Below are 11,470 nucleotides of genomic sequence, written 5' to 3'. Positions count from 1 at the left end.
CAGCAATAACAAGAGATAAGCATTAGCCATTAAAAACGGAGACTCTATAGACACAGAGAGAGGTGTGTATGAAATAATCCTAAAGTGAAAGCAGAAAACAAAATTAGGTAAATATAGTGTGATTAAAAGCATGAAAAAACAACATATAATGTATGAATAAAGTTAGGAAAAAACAAAAGAAAATTGTCATATCACTTCATTAATAAACACATTTTGCAATTAAAAGGCAAACTTGTACACAGTTCTGTTCCAGTCATCTAAGATGGCAGTGTAAGCTGCTCCAGGGTGCTGTTCCCCAACAGAATCTTTGAAAAACTAGCAAAAACAGGCAGAGCCATTTTCCTCAAAACTTCATAAAAGAGTTTAAGGGTTTCAGTAACCTGGTGAGGACCAAATTAAAAAAACAAGCTTTAAAAGTGTAGAAGTGTGTGGCCTGCTTTCCAGCCCCTCTCCTATCTCCACACCCCACCACCTCCCACCTCCCACCCCCTGGCAAGGTGTGGAGCCAGTCTGTGTTCCCATTGTGGTCTCTGGTCCTGTTCTGAGGGACTAGAATAACCCCAATGTGCATACTGGGGTGCCTTTATGTTGGTGTCAATCAATCTTGTGACAGGCTGAAAGACAAAACCAGGAAACATGACTTAGCTTGCTCTCCCAGAACTTGTCCTGCAGGCAGAGAAGCAGCTTGGGGAGAACTAAAGTAGTATCAAAGTGTCCCAGGGCAAAGGATTACCTGTTTTAAGTCATGCAATAGAACACCCTGGAGGGGGAGAAAGTCTATTTTATAGGGAGAAGAGCATTCAGTTTCCTCTAAGCACGGGAATTCCTAAGGCCATGAGCAAGCACATGCCCAGGACTAGAAGCAGGCCCAGAAAAGACAGAGAGGACTCTGCATTTCAAATTTTTCTTGACTGGTCTTCTTGATAGAGGGCTAAATTCAGCCAATGGTCAAAAACTATGAAAGGTGCTTTTGCATTAGTTTGTTTGTTTTTGTTACCTATCAGCACTCAAGGAAATCTGTCATATCATTCGTTGGATATAAATTTAATGAACAGACAGCCTAGGGACTTAGTATCAGAGGTAACCCTTAAAAATATTTTAAAAGAGCAGTATAAAATGAAAGATAACAAGAAAAAGAAACAGGAAATGATGTCCCATCCAAAGAAGCAGATAAAAATCTAAAAATCAATGGACTTTGGACATAATGCACAAAGATTTTTTTTTTTTAAATCTTCAGGATGCTTGAGGACAGAAAACACAGAGAAAGGATTAAAAGATAGAAGGAAAATGATGAATGAACAATAGGCAAATCTCAATAGAGTTGCAGGCCATAATAACGGAAATGAAAAATTCCCTAGAGGGTTTCAATACAGATTGGAACTAGCAGAAGAAAGAATCAATGAACTAAAAGACAATTGAAACGATTCAGACTGAGGAACAGAGTAAAAGAAAGAATTAAAAAAGCAAACAGAGCCTAAGAAACATGTAGAACACCATCAAGCATACCAATGTATGTATTATGGGGATCCCAGAGGGAGATAAAAGAGAGAGAGAGGTGTAAGAAATATTACAAAACAAACAAACAAAAAAACTGGCAGAAAATTTCCCAAATTAAACCAGAGACATGAATAAGCATGTTCAAGAAGTCTAATGAACCCCAAACAAGAAAAACTTGAAGAGAACCACCCCCAGACACACAGTAGTAAAATTGTTGAATTCCAAGGACAAGGAGAAAGTTCTAAAACTTGCAAGAGAAAAGCAATATGTTATGTACAAAGGAGTCCTAAAAGATTAAGTGCCAAATAGGAACCCTGTACAGGAATGATGAAAATGTTTTGAAAATGGATAGTGGTGATAGTACCACAACATTGTGAACATAATTAATAGCACTGAAATATATATCTGAATGTGATTAAAAGGGGAAATGTTAGATTTTATATATGGTAAAAGAATAAAAATAAAAAAAATTCCATGGAACTACACTACACAAACAGTGAACCCTAAGTAAACCTATGGACTATATTTAATAGAACAATTATAAAAATATGCTATCATCAGTTGTAACAAATGTTCCACACCAAAGCAAGGTGTTAATAATAGGTTGGTATATGGGAACCTTGTATTTTATGCACGATTATTCTGTAAACCCACAACTTCTCTAATAAAGAAAAAATAAATTTAATTAAGTGCAGTTTCTCATCAGAAACCATGGAGGCAAGCAGGCAGTGGGATGGTATATTTAAAGCTCTGAAAGAAAACAAATACCAATCAAGAATTTTTTATCCAGCAAAACTGTCCTTCAAAAACCATGGCGAGATTAAGATATTCCCAGATAAATAAAAGCTGAGTGAGTTTGTCACCACTAGACCTTCCCTACAAGCAATGCTGAAGGGAGTACTTCTGACCGAAAGGAAAGGACACTAGATGGTGGATCAAAGTGGCATAAAGAAATAAAGGTCTCCATTAAAGGTAACCATATGGGTAATTATAAATGCCAGTACTATTGTAAGGTATTTTTTTGGGTATGCAATTCTACTTTTTACCTCTTGCAGGTTCTAAAAGGCAAAAGTAATGATAACTCTATGGTTTTGGATATACAGTGTATAAAGATATAATTTGTAACAAGTACAACAAAAAGATGGGGAGACAGTGGGGTATAGGAACAGCTTCTATGTATGCTATTGAAGTTATCAAATCAAATGTGATTGTTACAGAATTTGGATGTTAAATTTTAGCACCATAGTAACCACAAAGAAAATATTTGAAAAACATATAAAGAAAGAAATGAGAAGGGAAACAAAATGGTACAATACAAAAATGAATATGAAAGTAGGCATTAATGGAAGAATTGAGTGACAAAAAGATATAGACTTACAAAGACCAAAAAGCAAAATGACAGAAGAAAGTCCTGCATTATCAGTAGTGACTTTAAATGTAAATGGATTAAACTCTCCGGTCAAAAGGCAAAGATTGGCAGAATGGATAAAAAAGCATGACCCCACTATATGCTGTATACAAGAGACTCACATTGACTTCAAAGACATATGCAGGTTGAAAGTGATAGGTTGGAAAAAAATACATACCATGCATATAGTAACCAAAAGAGAGCTAGGATAGCTATACCAATATTGGATTAAATAGACCTTAAGTCAAAACCTGTTACAAGGGACAAAGGAGGTCATTATACATTGATAAAGGGGCCAATTTAACAAGAACACCTAACAATTTTCAATATATATGCACTTAATGGCAAAGCCCCAAAACATATGAAGCAAATATTGACAGATTTGAAGGGAGACATATGATAGTCTACCTTTATAGTAGGAGAGGTCAATATACCACTTTCAATAATGGATGGCACATCTAAGCAGAAGATCAAAAAGGAAATAGAAAGTTTGAACAATATTATAAATCAACTAGAGCTAACACATATATAGAGCACTTCACCAAACAGCAGTAGAATACATCTAGTACACATGGATCCATCTCCAGGATAGGCCATATATTAAATAACAAAACATCTCGATAAATTAAAAAATATTCACCTCACACAATGTGTCTTCTCCAACCACAATGGAATGAAGCTAGAAATCAATAACATAGGGAGAACTGGAAAACTCAAAAATATGTGGAAATTAAACAACACACTCTTAAGCAATGGACCAAAGAAGAAATCTGAAGGAAAATTATGAAATATCTTGAGGCAAATGAAAGTAAAAACACAACATATCAAAACCTTTGCGAAGCAGCAAAGAAATGCTGAGAGAGGAATTTATAGCCCTAAATGCTAACATTAAAATAGAAGAAAGATCTCAATTCGGAGGCCTAGCCTCACAACTGGAGGATCTAGAAAAGAAGAGCAAAGTAAACCCAAAGCAAGCAAAAGGAAGGAAAAAACAAAGATTAGAGTAAACATCAGTGAAATAGAGAATACAAAACAACAGAGAGAATCAACGAAACATTTAGCTAGACTGACAAAGAGAAAAAGATAGCAGACAGGAATAACTAAAATCAGAAATGAAAATGTGATCATTTTTATCAACTCCACAGAAAAAAAAAGGAGTAGAAGAGGTTACTATGAACAATCTTATGCCAACAAATTAGATAACCTAGATGAAATGGACAAATTCCAAGAAACTCACAAATGACCTACACTGACTCAAGAAGAAATAGATGATCTCAACAGACCAAGAACAAATAAAAAGATTGAATCAGTAATCAAAAACCTTCTAACAAAGAAAAGCCCAGAACAAGACAGCTTCACTGGTGAGGTTTTACCAAATAATCCATGAAGAATTGATACAGTTCCTGCATAAAATCTTAGAGAGAGAGAGAGAGAGAGGGAAAGAGAGAGAGAGGAAGAACACTCCCTAAATCATTCAATGAAGCCTACCTCACAGTAATACCAAAGTCAGATTAAGATATCACAAGGAAAGAAAATTACAGACCAACAGCCTCAACATCCATCTATATTATGGATATAGATGCAAAAATCCTCAGAAAAATACTAGCAGAACAAATCCAACCACAATTAAATCCAGTGGGATTTATCTCAGATATACAAGGGTGGTTGAATATAAGAAAATCAATTAATGTAATACAATACATTAATAGAATGAAAGAAAAAAAAAACATAATCATCTCAGTGATGCAGAAAAGGCATTTAACAAAATCCAGCACCTCTTCTCATTAAAAATACTTAGAAAACCAGAAATAGAAGGAATCTTCCTCAACATGACAAGGGGCCAATATGAAAAATATATTGCTAACAGTATACTCAATGTGAAAAAGCTGAAAGCTTTTCCTCTAAGATCGGGAACAAGACAAGGATGCCCAGTTTCACCACTGTTATTCTACATTGTACTGGAAGTTCAAGTGGAGCAATTAGGCAAGAAAAAAGAAATAAAAGTCATCCATATTGGAAAGAAAGAAGTAGAACTTCCCTTATTTGCAGATGTCAAGATCCTATATATAGAAAATCCTGAAAAATCCAAAAGAAAGCTGTTAGAGCTAACAAATTCAACAAAGTGGCAGGGTACACGAACAACATGCAAAATCTAGCAGTGTTTCTATACCCAAGTGATGAACAATCCAAAGAGGAAGTCAAGAAAAAAAAAATTCCATTCACAATAGTAACTAAAAGAATCAAATATCTAGGAAAAAGTCTAACCAAGGATGTTAAAGGTGTTGTTTTAGTTTCTTAGGTTGCTCCAGCAAATGCCATGGAATGGGTTGGCTTAAACAATGGGAATCTGTTTGCTTCAATTTTGAGGTCAGGAAAATACTCAACGGTAAAAGACTGAAATCTTTCCCTCTAATATCAGGAACAAGGCATGGATGTTCACTGTCACCACTGTGTTCAACATTGTACTGGAAGCTCTAGCCAAAGCAATTGGACAAAAAAGAAATAAAAGGCACCCAAATTGGATCTCTATTTGCAGATGGCATAATCTTATACATAGAAAATCCTGAAAAATCCACAACAAAGCTACTAGAACTAATAAAGTTGGCAAAGTGGTAGGGTACAAGATCAACACGCAAAAATCAGCATTGCTTCTATATACTACTTATGAACAATCTGAAGGAGACAAGCAAGAAAAAAATTCCATTTTCAATAGCAACTAAAAGAATCAAATATCTAGGAATAAATATAACCAAGGATGTAAAGGATCTATATTCAGAAAACTATAAAACATTGCTAAAATAAATCAAAGAGCTAAATAAATGGAAGGATATTCTATGTTCAAGGATTGGAACATTAAGATGTCAATTCTATCCAAAGCAATTTACCAATTCAATGTAATCCCACTCAAAATTCCAACAGCTTTCTTTGCAGAAATGGAAAAGTCAATCATCAAATTTCTATAGAAGAGTAAGGGGCCAAAAACATCTTGAAAAAGAAGAATGAAGTTGGAGGATTCACACTTCCCTATTTTAAAACTTCTTACAAAGCTACTGTAATAAAGACAGTATGGCACTGGCACAAGGGCAGCCATATAGATCAGTGAAATCAAACTGAGTGTTCAAAAATAAACCCTCACATTATGGCCAATTGATTTTTTAATGCAATTTTATTGAGATATAATCACGTAACATACAATCATTCAAAGTGTACAATCAGTTGTTCACAGTTGTGCATTCATTACCACAATCTTTGAACATTTTCATTACTCCAAAAAATAAAATAAAGATTAAAATAAAAAAGAACATCCAAAACATCCCATTCCCCTCCTCCTCCCCTTGTTCATTTATTTTTTAATACAGTTTAATTGAGATATAGTCACACACCCTGCAGTCATCCACAGTGTACAATCAGTTATTCACAGCACTGTCATACTTTAATGCATTTATCACCAGAATCAATTTTTGAAGTTTTTTCTTACTCCAAAAACAAAAAAACAAAAAACAAAACCAAAAAACCCACAAAACACCTAAATCTTTCCATCCCCTCCATCCCACCCTATTCTTCATCTAATTTTGTACCCGTTTTTCCACTCATCTGTCCATACACTGGATAAAAGGAGTGCAAGCCACAAGGTTTCACAATCACCCAGTCACACTGCACAAGCTACAATCATCTTCAAGAATCAAGGTAATTGTGTTGCAGTTCAACAGCTTCAGGTATTTCCCTCTAGCCATTCCAACACACTAAAAATTAAAAGTGATATCTATATAGCACTTAAGAATACCCTCCAGAGTGATCTCTTGACTCCATTTGAAATCTCTCAGTCACTGGAACCTTAGTTTGTTTCATCTCTCTTCCCCCTTTTGGTCAAGAAGATCCTCTCAATCCTACAGTGCTGGGTCCAGGCTTATCTCCAGGAGGATTTCCTGTTTGCCAAGGGTGTTTACATCCCTGGGTATCATGTCCCACATAGGGGGGAGGGTAGTGAGTTCATCTGCTGAGTGGGCTTAGAGAGACAGGGGGCCACATCTAAGCAGCAAAGAGGCTCTCTGGGGGGTGACTCTAAGGCCCAATTATAAGTAGGCTTGGCCTCTGCCTTGCAGCAACTAGCCTCACAAGGGAAAGCCCCCAGATTGAGGGCTCGATGGCCAATTGATTTTTGACAGGGGCATCAAGGGAAGAAATAGTCTGGAAAAACTGGATATCCATATGCAAAAGAAGGAAGATGGACCCTTACCTCACACCATACACAAAAGTCAACTTAAAATGGATCAAAGACCTGAATATAAGAACCAAAACTATAAAACTCTTAGAAGAAAACACAGGAAAGCATCTTCAGGACCCTGTGTTATACAATGGTTTCTTAGACTTCACACCACATGCATGAGCAAAACAGAAGAAAAGAATAGGTAATTGGGATTTCATCAAAATTAAAAACTTTTGTGCATCAAAGGACTTCATCATAAAGTAAAGAGACAACCTATAGAATGGTAGAAAGTACTTTGAAAAGACATATCTGATAAGGGTTTAATATCCAGAATATATAAAGAAATCCTACTTCTCAACAACAAAAAGATAAACGATCCAATTTAAAAATGGGAAAAATACTCGAATAGACACTTCTCCAAAGAAGATATACAGATGGCTAAAAATCACATGAAAAGATGGCTAACTCATCAGCCATCAGGGAATGCAAATCAAAACCATAATGAGATACCAATTCATAACCACTAGAATGGCTACTATTAAAAAATGAAAAATAAGTGCTGGAGAGGAAGTGGAAAAATAGGAACACTCACTCATTGCTGGTGGGAATGTAAAATGGAGCAGCCTCCGTGGAAAAGTTTGGTGATTCCTCAGAAAGTTAAGAATAGAATTACCATATTACCTGACAATCCCACTTCTGGGAATATTCTGAAAAGAATTGGAAGTAGGGACTCTTTCAGCTAATATCTCAAAATTCAGCAGATATTTTCCTACTGATGTTCATAATGGTATTATTCACAATTGCCAAAAGGAGGAAACAGCCAAGTGTCCATCAACAGATGAATGGATAAACAAAATATGGTGTGTGTGTGTGTGTGTGTGTGTATAGTGGAATTTTATTCAGCCAAAAAAAGGAATGAAGTTCTGACACATGTGACAACATGGCTGAACTGTGATGACATCATGTTAAGTGAAATAAGCCAGACTCAGAAGATCCAAATATTGTGTGATCTTACTGATATGAAATAATTAGAATAAGCAAACTCATGAAGTCAGAAACTAGAATGCAGGTTACCAGGGGTGAGATGGGGGAAGGGAATGGGAATTTATTGCTTAATTGGTGCAAAATTTCTGTTTGGGTTGATGGAAATGTTTTGATAATGGATGGTGGTGATGGTGGCACAACATTGTGAATGTGATTCACCCCACTGAATTGTATGTTTGAATGTGGTTAAGAGAGGAAATTTTAGGTTGTATTTATGTTACTAGAATAAACTTTCAAAAAAACTCCATAGGGAGTCTAAAATTGTATGTAATGGTGCCTAAGAGTCTCCCCCTGAGTACCTCTTTGTTGCTCAGATGTGGCCCTCTCTCTCTCTAACTGAGCCATCTCGACAGGTGAACTCGCTGCCCTCCCCCCTACGTGGGACCCGACCCCCAGGAGTGTAAATCTCCCTGGCAACGCAGAGTATGACTCCCGGGGATGAATGTGGACCTGGCATTGTGGGACTGAGAGTATCTTCTTGACCAAAAGGGGAATGCAAAATGAGACGAAATAGTTTCAGTGGCTGAGAGATTCCAAATAGAGTCGAGAGGTCACTCTGGTGGGCATTCTTATGCACTATATAGATAACACCTCTTAGGCTTTAATGTATTGGAATAGCTAGAAGTAAATACCTGAAGCTACCAAACTCCAACCCAGCAGTCTGGACTCCTGAAGACAATTATATAATAATGTAGATTACAAGGGGTGACAGTGTGATTGTGAAGACCTTGTGGATCACACCCCCTTTAGCTAGTGTATGGATGAGTGGAGGAATGGGGATAAAAACAAGGACAAATGGGGTGGGATGGGGGGATGATTTGGGTGTCCTTTTTTCACTTTTATTTTTTATTCTTGTTCTGGTTCTTTCTGATGTAAGGAAAATGTTCAGAGATAGATTGTGGTGATGAACGCATAACTATGTTATCATACTGTGGACAGTGGATTGTATATCATGGATGATTGTATGGTGTGTGAATGTATTTCAATAAAACTGAATTTAATAAAAAAAAAAAGCTCCATAGGACTGTACAATATAAACTATGAACCCTAATGTATAAAATGGACTGTAGTTAATAGTACAATTATAATAATATATTTAATCAATTGTAACAGACACCACACTAATTCAAATTGTTAATAATAGGGGTGGGTATATGGGAATTCTGTATCTTCTGCATGAGTTTTCTGTAAACCTATAATATCTCTAATAAAGAAATTATTTTAAAAAAAGTATGACCTCCCATTAACTCTCTAGTTGCCATAGGATAAAACTTAAACTCCTCATACTGGCATTCCAGGTCCTGCATAATCTGGTACAACTCTGAATATACTAAAAAACACTGAAAGGGTGAATTTTATGCCAAGTGAATTATATCTCAATAAAATTGTTATGGACAAAGAAACAAAGGTTACTTGCTGCATGTCCAGCACAGGTTGGTGGAGGTATGGTGGGAGGTGCTGCTTCACCAAGTCAGTCAAGGAAGAACCCAGTGATGGAGGCTCCATCACATTCTTTCACTGCTATGCTAACTCAAGTCTTCTGGGTTTGCCTCAGTAGGGCAGAGGAACACTGAAGAGTCTCAAATTAGCAATACAAATGCCTACGCCTGTAAAGGATACATGTCATGCCACCTACAATCTAGTCCAGACCTAGGGGATGGGGACATGTCCTCTTCCTGTGGGTTTGAAAGGAGAGGAGATTGGGGTACGGTAAGTGTTTCAGTTTGCTAATGCTGCTGTCATGCAAAATACCAGACCTGGATTGACTTTTATAAAGGGGATTTATTACATTACAAATTTACAGTTCTAAGGCCATCCAAGTGTCCAAACTAAGGCATCTCCAACCCTCACTGGAGAAAGTCCAATGGCATCTGGAACACCTCTGTCAGCTGGGAAGGCACGTGGCTGGCATCTGCTGGTCCTTTGCTCCTGGATTCTGGTTTCAAAATGGCTTTCTCCAAAATGTCTCTGGGCATATGTCTCTCTTAACTTGTCTCTATCAGCTCCTGTGCATCTGTGCTTGTTCTCTCAGGGTGTTTCTCTCTAAGCACATGGAGTCCTCTCTTAGCTTCTCCAGGGCAAACTCTGGGCTTCATCTCTTAGCTTAGCATCTCCAAATGTCCTTCTGTCTGCATCTCCCAGTGTCTCCAAGTGTCTGGATCTCTGTTGGCTCTTAGCTTCTCCCAGGGGCAAACCCTGGATTACAAATCTTAGCTTCTCTCCAAAATATCTCTCTCAGCTTCTCTGAGCTCCTTCTCTTGTGATCTCTCTTAAAAGACTCCAGTGAACTAATCACTGGAGGGGTGGGGTCACACCTCCATGGAAATGATCTAATCAAAAGGTCTCACCTACAGTTGGGTGGGTCACATCTCCATGGAATCAACCTAATCAAAAGGTCCTGCCCTAATCAAAAGTCTAAAAAGTCTTCCCCCACAAGATTGCATTAAAGAACATGGCTTTTGTGGGGAACATAATAGATGTAAACCAGCATAGTACGCATTGGGAACTTGTTCAACAATGACAAATAACTCTTGAGTCCTTATTTTGTTTCAGGCACTACTTTAAGCACTGTATATACATTCTATGAAGAAGAAGACAATGATGATGACAGTAATGCTAATAATGATAGTAGCCAACATCTATGAGCTTACCATGTGCCTGGCACTGTCTGATGAGTTTAATCTTAGTACCCTTTGCAGTGGGTATTATTATTAACCCATTTTACAAATAAAGAAGCAGAGGCACAGTGAAGTGAAATAAATTGCTAAGCTCTCACAGCAAGTAAGTGGTATGGTCAAGATTTAAACCCAGGGAGTTTGACTACAGCACCCATTCGCTTAACCACTTCACCAATGATTTTTGGTTTCTTTTTACTGTGGCTCACAGTAAGAATCACGTTATACACTGAGACACAGGGCACCTATATGTACATATAACAAAGAAAAGATTCTCATCTTTACTATGCTTAGTAACTTCTGATATTTCATAGCCTGTTTTTTTTTTTTAGTATTGAGTTGGAATTCACTCATGATTCTGTGATAAATAATTGCACAATCCAAGTCATGGCCTATACTATGAAAAATCCTGCCTTCCGTTTACCTCCAGGCAGCAGGAAAATGATAAAAACCAATCACAAGAGACATGAGAACAGCTCCATGAGAAATCAACAGGTGTGCCTTCCTAGCATTCCAGCCAGCTTGTGTTTCTCCCCTCTCAGCACACCTGATCTTTCCAGTCCCCTAGGCCAAGCAATTGTAATTATGCAATGAGAACAGCAAGATTGGTCCTTGGAATACGGGAAGCAGGGAGAGGCA

The sequence above is a fragment of the Choloepus didactylus genome, chromosome 5, assembly GCF_015220235.1.
Source record: "Choloepus didactylus isolate mChoDid1 chromosome 5, mChoDid1.pri, whole genome shotgun sequence".
NCBI classification, from domain to species: Eukaryota; Metazoa; Chordata; class Mammalia; order Pilosa; family Megalonychidae; genus Choloepus; species Choloepus didactylus.
Note: the sequence above shows the minus strand (reverse complement) of the source record.